The sequence below is a fragment of the Piliocolobus tephrosceles genome, chromosome 7, assembly GCF_002776525.5.
Source record: "Piliocolobus tephrosceles isolate RC106 chromosome 7, ASM277652v3, whole genome shotgun sequence".
NCBI lineage: Eukaryota > Metazoa > Chordata > Mammalia > Primates > Cercopithecidae > Piliocolobus > Piliocolobus tephrosceles.
The window spans coordinates 72,491,252-72,509,572 of record NC_045440.1 but is presented as its reverse complement, the minus strand read 5'-3'; the positions used below and the strand labels follow the sequence as shown (position 1 = coordinate 72,509,572).

General features: G+C 39.8%; 1 protein-coding gene across 4 annotated transcripts in view; it reads left to right on the top strand.

Annotated features, from left to right (window-relative positions):
• The first annotated feature begins 6,676 nt into the window (after positions 1 to 6,676).
• The window catches only part of EYA1 (EYA transcriptional coactivator and phosphatase 1), a 350,164-nt gene continuing 338,519 nt past the window's right edge, over positions 6,677 to 18,321 (top strand). For 2 of the 4 annotated variants that reach the window (XM_031935953.1, XM_031935951.1), the window contains exon 1: positions 6,677 to 6,901. The gene's annotated coding sequence lies outside the window, so the exon portion shown is untranslated. Of the gene's footprint in view, positions 6,902 to 7,060; positions 7,250 to 18,321 lie in introns of those variants that run through there. The other 2 variants (XM_023184055.3, XM_031935952.1) reach the window with 1 other exon arrangement.

Here is an 18,321-nt window from a genome sequence, read left to right as displayed (position 1 = left end):
CTGTACCATAATTTCCAGTTTCACTTCTCTCTTCCCCGCCTCCCCCAGTCTCCTATCCAATTTGCAGGACCACGTGTGCGGTTCTGCATCCCACAGTCTCTTCTCGAGTTTCTTATACAGTTTTTGTTTTTTTCCTCTCAAGTAGTCAGGGGAAAAAAATGCCGAGGGGGAAAAAGGCCTGAAATCGAATTGCAGATCCACCAGGCAGAGCTATAGGTCGCGCCTGCACACTGGACCAGCTCCCAGAGTCTCCCAAGACTTCTAGGAGACTGCCTCAAAATACACCAGCGTCCTAGGCTTGAGAAACGAGATAAACCTTGCCTAAGAAGCTAGATTTCCGTAGAGTGAAGGTGAAATCGACGAAAGAAAACCCTTCTACCTGAGGTGAATTTCGCTTAACTGTATGAACTGGGCTCAAGCCGTTTCTTGGTCTTTGGTCATATGATTCCTCCCAAGTCGCCACAGACCTGCAGGCGACCCCAGTCTCTCTCTCTCTCTCTCTCTTTCTCTCTCTCTCTCTCTCTTTCGCTCCTCCTAGCTCAATTTTCATATCAAATGAGCCACCCATTTTTGATCCTTGCAACCACATTTGCAGTATTTCTTAACAGTAAACACTGCTTTGTGATGCAAACGATTTGATCAGCATTTCTAGCTCACAATTAATTTTCTACATGCGTTTATATCCCCTTGTGTCTGGCCTCACTGGCAATCCACTTCCAACAGCACAGAATACAGGTAAACAAACGCACACGACGTTTTGCCTCCGTGGATGTCATTGCATCTGCTTGCATGTAAGAATTACCCGAGTTGCTGGGACCCGACCCAGACCTATTAAATTAGTGACTTGAGACTGCTAAGAAATTATACGTAACTTAAAGATTAAAAATTGTTATAAGGGATCACACTGCAATGACTACAGGGTTCATATGTTTTCTTGCTTACATATGTGTGTGTGTGAGTAACTGGTTTTTACTCCAACTAACATTTTGTCCCAGTTGATCAGTAGTTTTCCTTAGCTGTCGTTATTTGAGTTTTCCTTTTGCATATATACATTCTATGATTTTAAGGGAAGTACCTACAGTATGTTAGATTTAGGCAATATTTGGGCTAGCCATTTACCTCATTATCTTCAGCAAATTAAGTGAAATCCTGGGACAGATATTTCAGAATAAAATGGCCAATAGTTGTTAGTATACTGTGCATTCTGAAAAATAAATGATAAAATTTATCCTTTGGAGTCCCTCCTTTCAAACTCACCATAAACATATGGTTTTGAGTTATGATTCAGTTTATACATATATTTAATATCATGTAGGAGCACTGGTTTTAAGTGATGGCGATAAAGCAATTTTCAGTTTTGTTCCTTAATGGATAGATTAAAAATAATACATTTATTTGATAAAATAGAATATCGTAGCCAAGCAATACACACAAACAAAATATCTCTGTTAGGAGAGAAACCACATGGAGGCAAGGAATTAAAACAAAACAAACAAACAAACAAAAAACAGACAACAAAACAAAACAAGTCAACCCTAATCAGCAATTCAGCCCGCCATCTGACAAATATTCAAGGACACTTAGATTTTCATTACCCAAAATAGCTTTTCAGTGCCTCCTATTATATGTTAAGAAGTAAAGACAATTACCATGTTGGAGACTTAATTTTCCTCACTTTAAATATGTTATACCTATCAAACAAACAACGTATTGTTTGCTTTCCTCTTTCCACTATTCCTTTGGCACTAATTTTGGCACATTGGTGGTGCTTGGTTTGGCATACAAGGCAAGGAAGTCTGAACGTTATTTTCACTGCTACCTCTAGGACTATTCTTCAGGTTTATTGTTGGCTAAAGGAGAGCTGCTTGTTTCGTCTCAATGGGCCTCCATCCAGTCTGTGTTTTTATAGAACAAAACCTTTAATGTTACATCTTTTTGATGAATCCAAGCTTTCATATCCTGGCCTTTGTGAAATAAGGGTATACCCGTTTAGTTTTGTTTTTGCATGATGATAGAAGTCACAGAATGAAATAGATTTTTCTTTTTAAAGAGTTTAACTGTAATTTACAACTGTAAACCAAAGTCAACAAAAGTACTATCAGCTATCTGCCAAAAGCATGGTCAGGAAACAGCAAATAAGATTTAACCTAGATAAGTGCAAGTAGTATGTCTAGGGAAATATAATCTAAAAGTCATAAACTTGAGGTCCACTCTTCATGAGTCAAACTTCGAAGCATTTCCATTCTCCTGGCCATTGGGGTTTACTTGTGGAGCATGCAGTTCTGTTCTAAACCATACTGGAAGAGCAAAATGATGAATATTATTTTTAAAATTCACCTGCAATTTTACTCTTGAAGAAAAAGGTGCTATTTTAAAACTTCCTTAGTTGTGAGAAAAAATAGTAAATCTGATGTTTGTCATATGATACAGACAGTTTAAAAGAACAATCAGCCATTGCCTTTCCCAGGGGGAGGGGGAGAACGTGACTGACACATTGAGTAATCATATTCCCCAAAAGCACTCGTTAAATATCATCTCTTTGTAAATGTCAGCTCACAAATGGATATGGCAGTAAGTAGAATAATCTGGATAAAAGTAAACTGAAAGTTCAGGAAAGCTCCATCTATAACAGTTGACAACAAAAAGCCTATATACAGACATACATATGTATGACAACAAAAACATATAGACATATATGTATACATATTTAAGCCAAGAGAAAAAAGTGATAAAATAAAAATTAGATAAATTTAATTAACATGCAGAAACATTTTATCTCAATAACTTTGATTCACTAAAAGGGAACATTCAACAGGACAGGTTTTCCTTTTTAGTTAATTAAACATACAGTAAAGTTTAACATAGTAATTATTTATGAGACATAGGTAAAACATTGCTTGAAAATTAACCTTAAGTCTTTACTTTAGTAGAAATCTAGTCAAGAATCCTAGTGTTGCATTCCTCACTTGGTCTCCTAAGCTGACAGTGAATAAAGATAAAAGTAAGCTTGTTCCCTTCACCCTAGATCCTTTCACTGCATACCTCCCAAATCCCTGGTATAATTAAAGAATCTGGTGATGTCCTTTAGAAGTCTTGATGGGGAAATTTACTTCCTAATGTTAGCCAACAATACCTGGTTTAGAAAAACAGTCCTAATGTAATAAGAAATTGGCTGGAAAAGTCACAATTTATGGCTCATGTAATAAGTTCCTATTTAGTGAGTAAACTTCTCCCTAGTTTAGTTCACACGTTTTAGGGGATCAATGGCCATATAAAATAATTTTCAGATTACAGGATATTCCAGCAGATTAAAGAGTGCATGTACTTATATAAAGGTCCTAGAGCTTAGAGACTGTATCTTTAGTCTTAGCATAACTTTTGTTGGTATTATTGTTCTAGTGTCTTCGACTAATGCTCTCTAGACTGAAGAGATGCACTTTATACTGAAAGAGTTAACATAATTCCTCACCATAATAAGTGACTTAGCTAAGTGAAAGTAAAAAGCCCAGTACTGGAAACAAATGATTCATCCATTCAAAGTTTCTTTAAATTGTTTCTGTATATAAGAAAATTCCTAACTCACACCTGGGGAGGTGGCTTCACTCTAAGCTGTTCCCACATGGTCCAGTCTTCTGCCACTGGTGCTCAGGAATAAATCTTGATGTCAGTTAAAGGGTTGGATCTTCATTCTCCTTCTTAAGAATAACTGCTTTTAGATGCATTTGGCAAGTTTTTCTATAGGAAAATATATTGCCAAACTAAATAATGAAGGAATTTTCAATGTGTGTGTGTCTGTGTGTGTGTGTGTGTGTGTGAGACAAAGAGAGAGACATAGAGTGAAAGAGAGAATTTCTTTTGAATCAGGACTGGTCACAACATACCTAGCCTGTCAGTGTAGGCAGAATATAAATGCTCAAAGAACTAGAAACTCTTGTTGATTTTTGCCCTTTGCCTTTCGTAGATCTGTATTTGAGAATATGAATAGAACCTGAGTTTAAATGCACGTTTCTATCACATGTGTTCTGTATTTATGCCATAAGCCAGAGTATAACTCTACACTTCAGCAATTTTTGTGCCTTCATATGAAAAAAACCATTGTCATGTCTTTATGGTACATAATTTAGGTTAGGATAGCAGTTAGGATTAACATGTTACAATATGTAAACAGCTGAATGTTCTAAGTCCAATATAAACTAACAGATACATAATTGAGTCCTTATGGCATATTCTAGTTATTCATGGAAATTCTACAGATAAATATGTCTATATCTACGTCTGTATCAAGATATGTATGTAAACTCGAATATAACCTCAGATGGATAATTATGAATATATGTTCTAGCTTGTTTCGGCTTGGTGTTGCAAAGGACATTTAAATTTGTATTGAAAATTTTATTTATACTTGTATTCATCTAAAATTTAAAAATTAAGTATACTTTAATCAAAAATAAACCCATCTTTGGTGGTATTTGCAGGTGGTGACCCTATACCCAGGCAGGACTGTAAATCCACACTGTGTGCCTGTGACTGATTTGAGATTTGGATTTCTGATCTGGCTGAGTGATGTGTAAAAACCTCAAATAGTCAACAGCTCCCTATTGGCTATGCATCTAAGGGGCTCAAGAGCATTGTTTATTCCAGCAAGTGTCTGGAATACATTATACTGGATGAATTGGCTCCTGCTACTCCTGTTTTGGAGAATATGAAGAATTTTATACTGTGCTAAAATAAATGTACTTTGTGCAAATAATTTTCCTAAATAAAAAATTCTGAATATGACTCTATCTGCTGAATCCACTACTGCCAATATTTTAAACATACAGCCTTTCTAAAAGAGTAATGATGAAATAATTCTCCACATCTTCAAATTCAGAAACTGGTTCAACATTTAGATCGGTTTTTATCCAAGGCCATGTGAAAGTGAGATTCCCTAAAAAAATAAAATGGTCAGATATTTGGGTTGAGAACTGTTCTCTCTAACTTTAAGAATACTAGGATAAAGTATCAAAATAATTCTTCTATTTAATACATAAAAATTTTAGGTGATATGTTACTTCTGAATTATATAAATTGATTTTTAAAATATGATTTTCAAATAGATAGTATGCTTGCAATCTTTGACATGAGAAACTTTCATTGCCTTTGATAAGTTCTTAACAAACACTTACATCTGGTAGCTTTGGGTTATTTTTTCTGCCCCCCCCCAATAAAATTTTTGATCACCTCATCTTTAAGAGTCTCTGGATTTGCTTTTTTATGTTATAGTAATTCTTTATGAATAGGTAGAAAGCATAGGTAGTAGTTTCCTCTTCAAAAAGGAAAAGCCACCCTCATCACCTGCGTAATTTGGTTAACATTTCTATTTGGGCAAGTATTGGAGCCTTATTGGGTTAACAGTTTATTGATGCATTGATTTCTACATGAAGTCTCCCTCACCCAATATACATGGTCTATTTTGGAAAGTTTCTGGGTCTAAAAACATAAAAATATCCAACAGTTAAGGACCAAAAATATCAATCTTTGCGTAGATTTCTGATGATTTCCTGTGTGTTGTTCTTATCTCAGAATCTATAATCTGTGGCCTTTAAGGTGAAGGATTAGATCTCATTGTTCTGACTCTTCATGGCATCTAGGACAAGTCAACAGAAACTCAATGACTGACAGAAACAATGGTAAAGTGAGTGAATCTAGACAATTTTGAAAGAGTATGTACAATAATACCTGCATTCATGCTATGATTTCTACTTTCTAAGGCCCTTTTGCTTACATGATCTCATTGGATGTGAACAATTGAGTGGGGGATGGGGAAGGGATTTCATCTGAGGGAGAGAAGAGCCAACATTCTGATGCTCACTGAGAAGTGATGAGTCCTTATAAGAGCAAATCATCAAGGTATCTGCATATCTTTCACTGCTCCTGATTGGATTCCCCAATCAAGTAAGAGGAAGTTCCTGGAGAAGGAACATCTCAGATTACTGGCTTGTAATGGATGCTTCATCCAAGGTTGAAATACTTTGCAGGTTGAATCAAGGTTCTCTAGCTCCCCTTAGGTTACAGAGACAAGGGAATTTTGGGGTTACAGAAACTTCCCCCTACCATCCCAAAGCGTCCCTTGATGCAAAGAAAGGCAAAAAGTTTAGAAGAAAGGATAATGGGTTAGGCCTGGGCATTTAGTCAAGGCTCCCTTGCCCGACTTTGGGGTAATCCATTTACCATTCTTGGCCTCAGTTACGCTGTCTGTAAGAAGTTAGAATACATACCTTTAAGATCACTTCTAAAGTTATTTGAATCCCAGAGGTTTTCATAAGTTTCAGGCTGACTGAATATTCCTTTATATCCAACCTAGAGCCCCTCGCCCCAAATCACCAAATCATTCCACACATCCTCCCCTTCAGAACCTCCCCATGCACACCTAGCTCCCTTGCGGTGACAGAGCTAACCCACCATCCCCTCCTTCTGTTTCTGAGGCCTCTCCCGTAGAATACGCTGCAGGGACCAGGCGTCCGAGACACCCCGTGGGGCAGTGGGCAGCAGGCCCAGGCTCCGGCTGCAGAGCGGAGGGGCGTCGGGCCCAGTGAAGGGGCTGTGGGTGGGGGGTACGGGGAAGACCCGAGCGGTGCTGGGAAGAGGGCTCCCCTCTCCAGCGCCAGCCCTGGTGTCGCTGTGCACTCGGAGCCGCGCGAAGGGCGCCCCTCGACCCGGAGGCACAGGCGCGTTTAGAAAGGAAAGAAAGAAAAAGCCACCGCTGGCTCGAATTTCTGGAAGCCCGAGCCGGGTTTTTTGCCCTAAACACCGAGGCGGAACCCCTCTTAGCGCTGCCCCGGCCTCTCTGTTACCCATTTTCGGTTTGCTTTTGGAAGAACCGGTTCCTCAGCCCCGCGCCGCAGCAGTTGTGACACGAGTAAGTGCAGCCGCGCTGCCCGGGGCCCGCCGGGGTCCCCCGCGCCCGCTTCCCACCGTGGCCCACGCCGGCCGCGCTCCCGTCCCGCCCCGCCCGGCCGCCCCTTCGGCTTCGGCCTCCAGTTGGGTTGCGGTGTCGAGGAGACGTTGTTGTGAAACTAAATCTGACCCTGGGTTCCCAGGCGGCGGCCCAGAGCCCGCGGCTGCTGACGCCCTCGGCCCCACCCGGGGGCAGGAGGGCGGCGATCGGCGCCCAGGAAGCGGCTGAGGGGCGCCCCGACTCCCAGCGAGCGCCGCCCGAGCCCCAGCCCGCCCGGGCAGCCTCCGAGGCCGAGGGCGCCGCCGCCAGGTACGCGAAGCCACCTGGTAGGGAGCAGGGCGCGCGCAATAATGGGGCCTTGCGCGGTGGCAGGCAGGGGAGAGGCGCGGCCGCCCATGGCCCACAGCGTCGGGCGCTGCACGTGGAGGGATGTGTCAAAGGCTGGTTTGTTTTCCTTTGGGGAAGTAGTAACTGAATGGGGCGTCGGGGGACGGAGGGGAGGGTCCTCCTTGCCTGATTTGATGTTGTGATTGCCGTCTTAGACATGTGCATGCGCTCGAAGCTCCCGTAATGGGAAACATTTGGAGGGCAGCCCGGGCAGGCAGATATTTAGTTTTAGCGCTTTCTGGCCCAGGTCTTTCCTTTGGCCAAAAGTGGTTTGACTGGTCCAAGTCAAAGAGGCGAGTTAAAAGACGTAGAGATGAATTGGAGGGGTCTACTTTCGGAGAATTATTATTTCTGCTTTCGGAGAATTATTATTTCGGAGAATTAATAATTAGGAAAGCAAGGAAAAATAAACAAGATCTCTGCTTTACCTTTCATGAGGGTTGGGGACGGGTGGGTGGGAATAATGCCTGCTGTGTAAACACTTTTCATCGTTTCCTTTATATTAATCAATGCCCACCAGACTTTTGTTGTTGTGGTAGCAAGACTAATGCTAGGTAGGTAAATCATCTCATAAAACTGAAGGTTTCTTTAAAAAATTCCAGTGGGAGAGTGACTGAAATCTGTCATGAAGTGTGAATTATATATTCAAAATAATCGAGCTGGGGGCGGTGGCTCAGGCTTGTAATCCCAGCACTTTGGGAGGACGAGAAGGGCAGATTGCCTGAGGTCAGGAGTTCGAGACCAGTCTGGCCAAAATGGTGAAGCCCCGTCTCTACTAAAAATACACAAAAATTACCCGAGCGTGGTGGCAGGCGCCTGTAATCCCAGCTACTCGGGAGGCTGAGGCAGGGGAATTGTCTGAACCAGGGAGGTGGCGGTTGCAGTGAACCAAGACGGCACCACTGCAGTCCAGCCTGGGCGACAGTGCGAGACTTCATCTCAAAAAAAAAAAAAAAAAATTGGTAGACAGTGTCTACTAAGCACAGAGGATCCTGGCTACGAGTGCAAAGTACAGGAATAATATAAGAGCAGGATGTCCATGTTGGTCAATGAAGGCATTCTTCCATTTTGTTCAGAAACACCAGTACCCTCAATGTCCTGGATCTCTCCTTTGAGTTGTTCATTCAGCCACTATTGGAAAATATGTATTGTATCAGATATTTTGTTACATGGATAAAAATGGTTTCTGCACTGAAAGAGCAAGTAGTCTGGTGGACAATTGTGATCCAATGTGACCGGTGCTCAGATGGGGAAAAAAGAGGTGTGCAAGGCTTCCTGGAGGAGCAGCCTGAATGAGACTTGGAGATCATGTAGGACTCTGGGTGGAAGGGGCATTGGCCAGGTGGAGAGTTGTTGGCACTAGGGGCATCTGGGAGTGATCTGGGGTAGCTGCAGGTGAGCAGGAGAGGCCTAGGGTAGACACTGATGTGCTGGGAGGGTAGGTGAGGTTAGATTTGAGCAGGGATAGATGTCAGTCAAAATGAAACTAAATTAGACCTGTTCCCTGCCCAAGAGAGAGCAACGTGTAACTTGTGTCACCATTTGGAATCTGTGAAGGCAGAGAGAAGTGCCAATTGAGATAGGGAACAAAGACCGGGTGCAGTGGCTCACACCTGTAATCCCAACACTTTGGGAGGCCGAGGTAGGCGGCGGATCACGAGGTCAGGAGATCTAGACCGTCCTGGCTAACATGATGAAACCTCCTCTCTACTAAAAATACAAAAAATTAGCTGGGCGTGGTGGCGGGCGCCTGTAGTCCCAGCTACTAGGGAGGCTGAGGCAGGAGAATGGGGTGAACCCAGGAGGCAGAGCTTGCGGTGAGCCGAGATTGTGCCACTGCACTCTGGCCTGGGCAACAGAGCGAGACTCCCTCTCAAAAAAAAAAAAAAAAAAAAAAAAGGAACAAAATAAGAACTATGAAAAAAATCTAAAAATCTAGTAGTGGAATGATTTAGCCTATAAAAAAAAGTTGAGATGTTACACAAGATAATTAGAGAGAGAGGTGTTACAATAACGGTATTGATTTACTAATTGTTATCTTAGTAACCTGAAATGCAATGCCTAGAAGTGTCTAATTTTTCTTAGAAAATTGACTTACATGAGCTAGCTATTTTTTATGGATATAAAAAGTAGACAACTAAGTATATTGTATTATGGTTTTATGACCTTTTATCCTTTATGAAGTGCTTATCATCCATTCACACTTATTTATTGAGCATGTGCTATGTGTAGGGTGCATCGTCATTGTTTTCCATTCTATTAGATGGCATTAATGCCATTGTACTGATGAAAAAAACAGGTTCAGACTGGTTAATATTTCCAAGATTATAGAGTTGATAAGTGCCAGAGTTACAGACTTAAATCCGTACCCTCCTGCACCAAGTTTTCAGTCTACCCTTTGACTCATCCAGACTGGCTCTGCTTTTAGCTTTCTCTCATTCATCATTTCTATCTGTGACTTGAAAGAAGAAAGCTAAAATGATGGTTTTTAGGTTGGCATATTACACAAGACTGGAATGGATATCCCTGTCGTTGGCTTACGGAATCATGAGTCAAAGAGAATCTGAGTGAGCTTGACTGATAGGCAGAAACTAGCGAGATGAGAATTTCACAGAAATGTATCAGTTTCCCAAATATAGAACAGAGGAATTATGACTTGAAAATAGGCCATTTGCAGAAGAATTTGAGTATCCCTAAGCTCAGTAAGTGCCAATGGTGTTCAGATCCAGAGGTCATTGGCCAACAGGCAGGTCCTGTGGATGGGAATCAGAAAGTTAAGTAAGTAACTCATTTTAAAAAGATGTACAGTCAGGTTTCAATCCTAGAGAGCAGAGCCTTTAGGAAAGATTGTAATCTTCAAGTATTTCAAGGATCATTTTGTATAGGAGGATTTTGAAATATTGTGTTGATGCAGAAGAAAAATTGACCTTAGAGAAGAGAGCTTCGATGATTCTATTTCAGATTAGTATAAGGAAAAGCCTCCTAAAGACTAAACTTTCCAGCGCTGGACCAGATGGCCTAACAAACTTGTTCAGAGCTGGCAGGTTCGTCTTTCAGAAGCTTTCAGGAGGTGAGTTTCTTTTCCCAGAAGTATTCATGCAGAAGCGGATTGGCTATCTGCCAAGGATGTTTCAGATGATTCCTGCCCTAGATAGAAATTTGGATTCCCTGACTTCCTTCTGTGACCCCATCACAACATCCTTTGCCATGTATATTTCCATCACATTATGCCACCCATTAACTCTTCTTATAGTATTGAGGAGAGACTGATTTCTTGAACCTTTCTAGCTTTGCTCTAATGTGAGTTGCCCTTTGGTTTCAAGGAAAGAGTAAAATTCAAAGAAACCCTGAATCAGTGCCTCTTTTCTGACAGCTTAATGCGTTCTCCATTACTGTCTTTTGATTTTTGGTTTTTTGGCCCCTGAGACTGCAGTCCTGCAGTCTGATTCCATCAGGCAATCCTTATTTTGGTCAAGAAGCAATGAAAAGTAAGAGTCAGCATCCAGGAAATGAGGAAATTGCTTTGCTAAACTTGAATTGTGGTTGCCACAGGTTGGAGATGGGTGTTGGAGTAGAGCAAGAGGGCATTTATTTTCTCATTCCTGATTTAAATGCTAAAAGAAAATTAATCCTGTGGGATCAAATCAATTACTGAAATATCAATTGGATCTTAATATTAAAGAATATTATATGTTTCCTAATCCTCATCTCTTAAAGCAAGGGTATGTTTTTCAGCCCCTTCTTCATTTCTGCACCTAAGAATGAATATTGTTGGAGGTTGAACTATATAATTTAATCAAGTAGAAATAAATCTCACCTGCATTTGAGAAGGATATTGGTGGAAAAACAACTAAGCAAAGATCAGCACTAACATCATGTTTAATTTGGAGGGGCAAGGGATAGATATTATGCCCAGTGAAGAAGGCAGTCACCATCTATCAGAAACTAAACTTCAGTTTCTCACTTCCTTGATGGTACTGGGGAAAAAAAGGTTGATAACTTATAGGAATGTAAGTTGTGGCATATTTTTAAAACTCAACTTTGTTAAGCTTATAGCTCAATGAGTTTTGACAAATATATACACCCATGTAAACACCACCATTGAGATACAGTATACTTTCAATACCCCAAAAAGTTCCCTCAGGCCACTCTGCAGTTCATCACCCCCCAACCTCTGCTCCAGGTAACCACTGTTTGCTTTCCATCAGGGACAAGTTGTTGTGGTATATTTTTTAACATATCAGGAGGTATTTGGTGGTAGATCTTTCTAGGTAAAACTAAAGGATAAATATAAAACCCAAAACTATAAAAACCCTGGAAGACATCCTAGGCAACACCATTCTGGACATATGAATGGGCAAAGATTTCATGAGGAAGACACCAAAAGCAATTGCAACAAAAGCAAGAATTGACAAGTGGGATATAAAGAGCTTCTGCACAATAAAGGAAACTATCAACAGAGTGAAGAGACAATCTACAGAATGGGAAAAAATTTCTGCAAACTATGAATCTGACAAAGGTCTAATATCCAGCATCTACAAGGAACTTAAACAAATTTACAAGAAAAAAACAAACAACCCCATTAAAAAGTGGGCAAAAGACATGAACAGACACTTTCCAAAGACATACATGTAGCCAAAAATCATATGAAGAAGAGCTCAACATCACTGATCATTAGAGAAATGCAAATCAAAACCACAATGAGACACCATCACATACCAGTCAGATGGTTATTATTAAAAAGTCAAAAAATAACAAATGCTGGTGAGGTTGCAGAGAAAAAGGAATGCTTATACTTGGTGGGAATGTAAATGAGTCCAACCGTTGTGGAAGACAGTGTGGCAATTCCTCAGAGACTGAAAAACAGAAATACCGTTTGACTCAGGAATCTCATTACTGGGAATATACCCAAAAGAATGTAAATCATTCTATTTTAAAGACACATGCACGTATATGTTCAGTGCAGCACTATTTACAATAGCAAAGATATGAAAACAACTTAAATGCCCATCAATGGTAGACTGGATAAAGCAAATGTGGTACATATACACACATATACACCATGGAATACTATGCAGCCAAGAAAAGAATAAGGTCACATCCTTTGCAAGAACATGGATGAAGCTGGAGGCCATTATATTTAGCAAACTAAGGCAGGAACAGAAAACCAAATAGTGCATGTTCTCACTTGTAAGTGGGTGCTGAATGATAAGAACACATGGACACATAAAGGGGAACAACACACACTGGGGTCTGTTGGAGGGTGGAGGGTGGTAGGAGGGAGAGGATCAGGAAAAATGACTGATGGGTTCTAGGCTTAATACCTGGATGATGAAATAAGTACAACAAACCCCAATGACACAAATTTATCTGTGTAACAAATCTGTACATATAGCCCTAAACTTAAAGTTTAAAAAAAGTAAAGGAGTAGATATTTTGTATCTCTTCTCCTTTTGAATAGAGTAAGAAAATTCATCATTTAAGTGTAGTCATTAATTTGGACAGCAGCAAAAATAACAACTGAGTGGAGCCAGTTTTGCTTGCTGCCAGTTGTTCTGCAGCTTGTTATTGTAAGACTGATCCTATGGACTTAGTAGACTGAGAAACTGTTTCTGTGATATATTGTATCAAAACAACATTTGAAGAAGACTAGCAATGCCCTAAATTCAGTGGATGCAGCAGAATCAATATACCACCCTAGTAAAATTGCAAAGCTTCTTATGTGCAATTAGATTATGTTTTAGATGATTTTCTTTTGGTTGCTTGAATTTCCTCATTACATACAGGCCTCATAGGACTGTGGTTCTCGAGCTGTGTACATATCACTGTTTCTCAAATCCCTTATGGGTGTGCCATCAATAATAATCAATCATTACTTATTTAGAGTTTTCTTAAAGTTGTTCACATAGTAAGTACTGTATTAAAATAATTTGTAGTTTAATGTTCTTGAAAATATAGTTTGAATTCAGTTTTGCTTACCAAATAAGCATGTCATCATTCCAATAAGGATCAGTTCATTTGACTTTCTACTTACCTTGCATTTTTCATCTGAAGTTAGAAGGAAGTCACATACGGTAGAAGCAGAAATCTGATCATATTTACTTTGAAGCCTGTCTATTCTTCATAAACAGGCTTCACCCTTAAAACTTTAAATCAGCAGTACCAGTAAACGAGTGGAAAACCTATAAAAAGATATTGGTGTGCACATTTACTTCGGTAGAAACCACATCTACAACTAAGACTTTCACCAAGACTTTCACTAAGACTTTCACCAAGACTTTCACCAAGGTAGAGACCAACTTGTTTTTCATTAACAGCTTCAATGGTTGGGATGTACCCCTTTTTACTGTTTGAAAGACTGATGAGCATATGGTTTCTGAGTCTGATTCATCTGAGTATGCCCAATCTCTGTTTCTTTGATATAACCAAATTCCTTAGGAAGGCGAAGAAAGCACAGAAGAGGTGACAGACATGGCACCTTGTGGCTTCTGGAGCCATGAAGTAGTGAGTTGAGTAGGGCTCTGGAGGTCATTTATCCAACGGTTCATTTCACTGCAGGCTTCTGTTTGTAAATTTTCTTAGAAACCCCTTGATTTGATATGTTTATTCAATCTGTAGTTGTAGTCTTCTGGGGACTTATTTCAGAATAGCCCTTTTCTTTTCTATAAAGCAATGTTCAGCCACTAGTTTCCTTCTGCTTCTCAGGAATGTTAGAAAACTCAACACTTGGTGAGAAGGCAAAGAGTAAAGAGATGGTGTGTTGTAATGAAAATATTCTTTCATCCAAGGAGCCACAAGTTATTACCAGTATCTGATGGGTCTCTGGTTCATTAGAGATGAAAAATATGGCATCTAAAATCTAACCCATTTTTCAAAATCAGCAGGAAAAATTAAAATACATGTCAAGTATAAAACAAAACATAAATATTGTTTTCTTCCCAAGCATATTACCCCCCACTCCCACCCCCACCCTATTTTTCTTCAACCTGGGAAGTCTGTCCCAATGGCCTGCCTGGCTTGACCCTTTCTCTGTCTGCTTCATGTCAGGATAATCTACACTTTGTCCAACTTTTCTTCTCCTAATCTTTTGTTCTGAAAATAGCCAGGATGTTTGTTATGAGCGAGAACTAAAATAAAAATAAGATAAGGTTTACCTGTAAAATGGGGTGCTATTGCTTATTTTGTCAACTGTCTGGCTTTGGCTGATGGAGAGAATAAGAATGATGTGTCTGTATAGGGTGAATATGGATTTAACTGAACCTGGGAAAACTTTAGGCTCAGAGCTCTCTTGCATATTTTTTTTCTTTTCTAAGGAGTAGGGGCTGTTTGTAGAATTGGGAAGAAAGATTGGCAGCCCAGGGAGAGTTTAAATTATAGCAGGAATGCACAGAATAGATTTTATTTTATGTACTTTAAAGTTTCTGTGTTTAAAGCTATTCTGTATTTTGAAAATTAATAGGCCTATGGATTGCAATAGGGCATAAAATATCACTTCCAAATATGTACCTCTGAACTCTTATCAGAACTCTTATAATTACAATGTCATCACCAGTGGCCCAACTTCCTAAGGCTTCTGGGCCCCCAAGGGGGATTTTGTATGATTGCAAGTGTTTGTCAGATTATAGTCTCAATTTAGTGTTTTTCTGCAGAGTCTGTTAGATCAGTATCTAAATCTAACATTTATTGTCATCGTTCATTTGCTAGGATGTGTACACTGATTTCAACTCCTTTCCACTCCACTCTCCCTAGAGTGGCAAATATAAGACACTTCCTAAAACTTCCATTATTCCTGTATCAGGTGAGGCTACCTAACAAAATTAGCTTTTCATTAACAGTCCAAAATCTTGCTTTCTAAAACATCCCCTTCGTTCATGGTCAGCAAAGACCATGACTGAGTTCTCCTGCTCCACTTTCCCTAGCTGGGTTTCTTTGAGGGTAGGATTGAAGAAGGCATAGTTCCCCAAGGTGTTGAAAAAATCAATTCAAATGTGGCCATCACTCCTGTTTCCTTGTTGTCTGAGAGGCCTTCTGCTGTTCCTCATGCCACCTGCCGATTCTGCTCAGCAACAGATGCCCATGCAAGCATCTGGCTTGGTACTGTGAATGCCAGTCAGGCACTCTACGACCTGGAGCTGTGGGTGCCCCTATCCTGTTTCCTATGGGTTGTGGTGGCCATGGAAGGGGCTGCATGCCACTTTCTGCTCTACTTAGATGGCCTCATACAGCTACAAAATATGGAGAGTCAGGCTATCATTAAATGCATCTCCAGCCTAACACCGTGCAGCTGTTCCTCAATTTTTTTTCAGTTGACCCTTTTTTTCTACTTAAGGAGTTGATGCAGTACATTTCAGGAAGAGGCTTTTCCTCTGTGCTTAGGGTGAATAGCTAACCCAGAATGTTAGACTTGGTAGACAGGGCCCTAGATGCCTCTTAGTCCTTGCCTCTTTCTGAAGGAAAATTTCACTTCAGGGGTCAATAGATGGGTAGGATTCCACTGTGTACAACTCCAAGGGGCACTCCTCCTCTGGGAGGTACCACCATAGTTGACTCAAAAGTGGGTAAGTAAAGGATTTGGCCATTTTGGGTAGATGCACAAGTGAGTGATTAACCCAGTTTCCTGCTTTTACAAGGTGTTGGGGATGGTCTATGAATTGGTAATGGCTACCACACTTATGGCATCTGTCTGTAGGGGCACCTCTGACACCAAGGCACCTGCCTCTGGTACTCCACACATCTCCCCAAACAAATGTCATCCCACTAATCCTCCATCAGTGTGTCCCCCTACCTAATCTATACCTAGATTAGCCTACCTGGATAGTCTTCTACTCCTTTCCTAGAAACCACTCCTAGGTTTACACAAAGCCTCTAAGAAGTTCACCTCTAAGTTCACCTCCATAAATGTTTATGTGTAGGTCTATACAGTTAGTTATATGACTAGTTACTCTCTATGTGTGTAGGTAGGCAGGCAGGTAGGTGGATAGATAAACATCAAGTCACCAGATTTGCTTGAGCCTGTTTCTTAGGATACTTGAATACTTGAAATAAAGTTCAGGACCAGAAATTTGGTGGATGCTTTCTAGTTGATTGAATGATAGCACCACTATTTAACTGCCTATTTATTTCTAGCTCAGAGTTTACAAGTATTCAAAAGTTGTCATCTATCAATAACATTCATTCATTCATTTTATTCATTCATTCAGAGTATTTAATGAGTGCCATATGTGACTAGAACCAGAGAGTAAGGCATGGTTCTCTCTCTCTTGGAGCTATAGTCTAGTGGGGGAGACAGGTAGAGAAATAATTGCAGTTCCACTAGATGAATGCTATTATGGAGACAGGCTTATTTATAAACCATGAAAGATCAAGTCCAGCAAGGGAATTAAAGGTTTACCAGAGCCAGGCTCCTAAATATCAGTAGACCCAGTCATGTCATATATTTCATGGTTTGGATTGACATGTAGAAATCTGGAAACAACTATACTGATTTAGCAAGCACTGGAGGATTTGTAAATAAAGTCCATGGCTCACTGTGATTTTTTGATTTTTGAGTAGTAGTCTTTTTTACTGGAGGCATCTACCTGAAGTCAATGAATGCTGACTGTTTTGACTTCTCAATAATCTGTCTTTTCTTTTTAGCCCAGGAAACAATAACAAACATGAAATTTAGTACAGAATAGTTTCATCTTCAGCAGAAATAAAATTACAAATGAAATACCTTTCATGCTCATGTAACTTGACCATTCTTAATACCTTAAACTGTTCAGTAAGTTCAGTATGGAAATATGGGAAAGAAACACATGGGAAATAATCCTGGAATATCAAATGTACAGATTTTGATTGAAACTTGTTCACAGGACAGGTATGGAGAGGATGGGAATTTATGGGAAATCAGAGGGGGCTTTGTCTTAGACCTGCTCCCTTCTGTGAGGAATGAGACTGGGCTTTGTCTTACCCCATATAGGTGCACTGTGGGCAATTTGTGTGAAAGCACTTGGTAAACTGTAAGGCATTTTACCAATGTAAGGTAGGATTATTATCATTATTTTAAAATCCCACCTTGGTGCCTGGAACAGTTAATGTGCCTCCTGAGAGTAACTTAAGCAATGAAAACAGTCTAGGATATTCTGTAATAGCTCTTCCCTAATTATGCAAGGAATCCTCTAAAAGCAATGCTGTTGAATTTTAAGATTCTGTTCTGCAGTTGAGTACAATTCAGAATAAAGTGTTATATTTTCTTGGTGTGACATAGCATCAATACATTCATATGATTTTTATTTAGTCACAACTTGACATTATGGAATTGTTTCTTGTTAAAATTACAAAACTATAGTGCTTTAATATGGCTTCTTTAAATTTTAAGAATCTAGTTATTTATGTTTTATGTTGGCCAAAAAGCACCAATTTTATGTTGACAGTGGATTGGGCATACATTTGCAGCATTGATAATATTGAGCAAAACAAACAAGGGACAATTCTCCTAGGACTTCAAAATTACTTCTTAAATAAACCATGCTTGGAATATTTTACCTGAAAATTATAAATACATAGACTCATTATATTATAAAATATGAAATAGTTGTGTAAAATATAAAGCTGCAAGATGCTCAGTTAAAATTTCTCATTTTCCAGACGAAAATACTGAGGTTCAGATAGTCTATGTTATTCACATGAGATCATTCAGCTGTTTAGCGGCAGAGTCAGAACCTGAATTGAAATCTCTTGACTTCCACTATAGTAGCTTTCCTAATATGTGAGCATGCAGAAATTCAAGTACTTTTAGAAAAAGTGATACTGAAGTTACACTACTACATGTTCTCTGTTGTGTAATTTTATCTTGGTAATACTAAGATTGCATTTTACTTTTTGCTTAAAATTACATGTGCTGCATTAGTGTTTATGTGAGAGGTAGAATAATTGCTCAGTTGCCAAGCTCAAGCAAAAAGCCTGAGAGTATCTTTTGAGTACCTCATTTGAGCATGAGCACAAAAATTAAT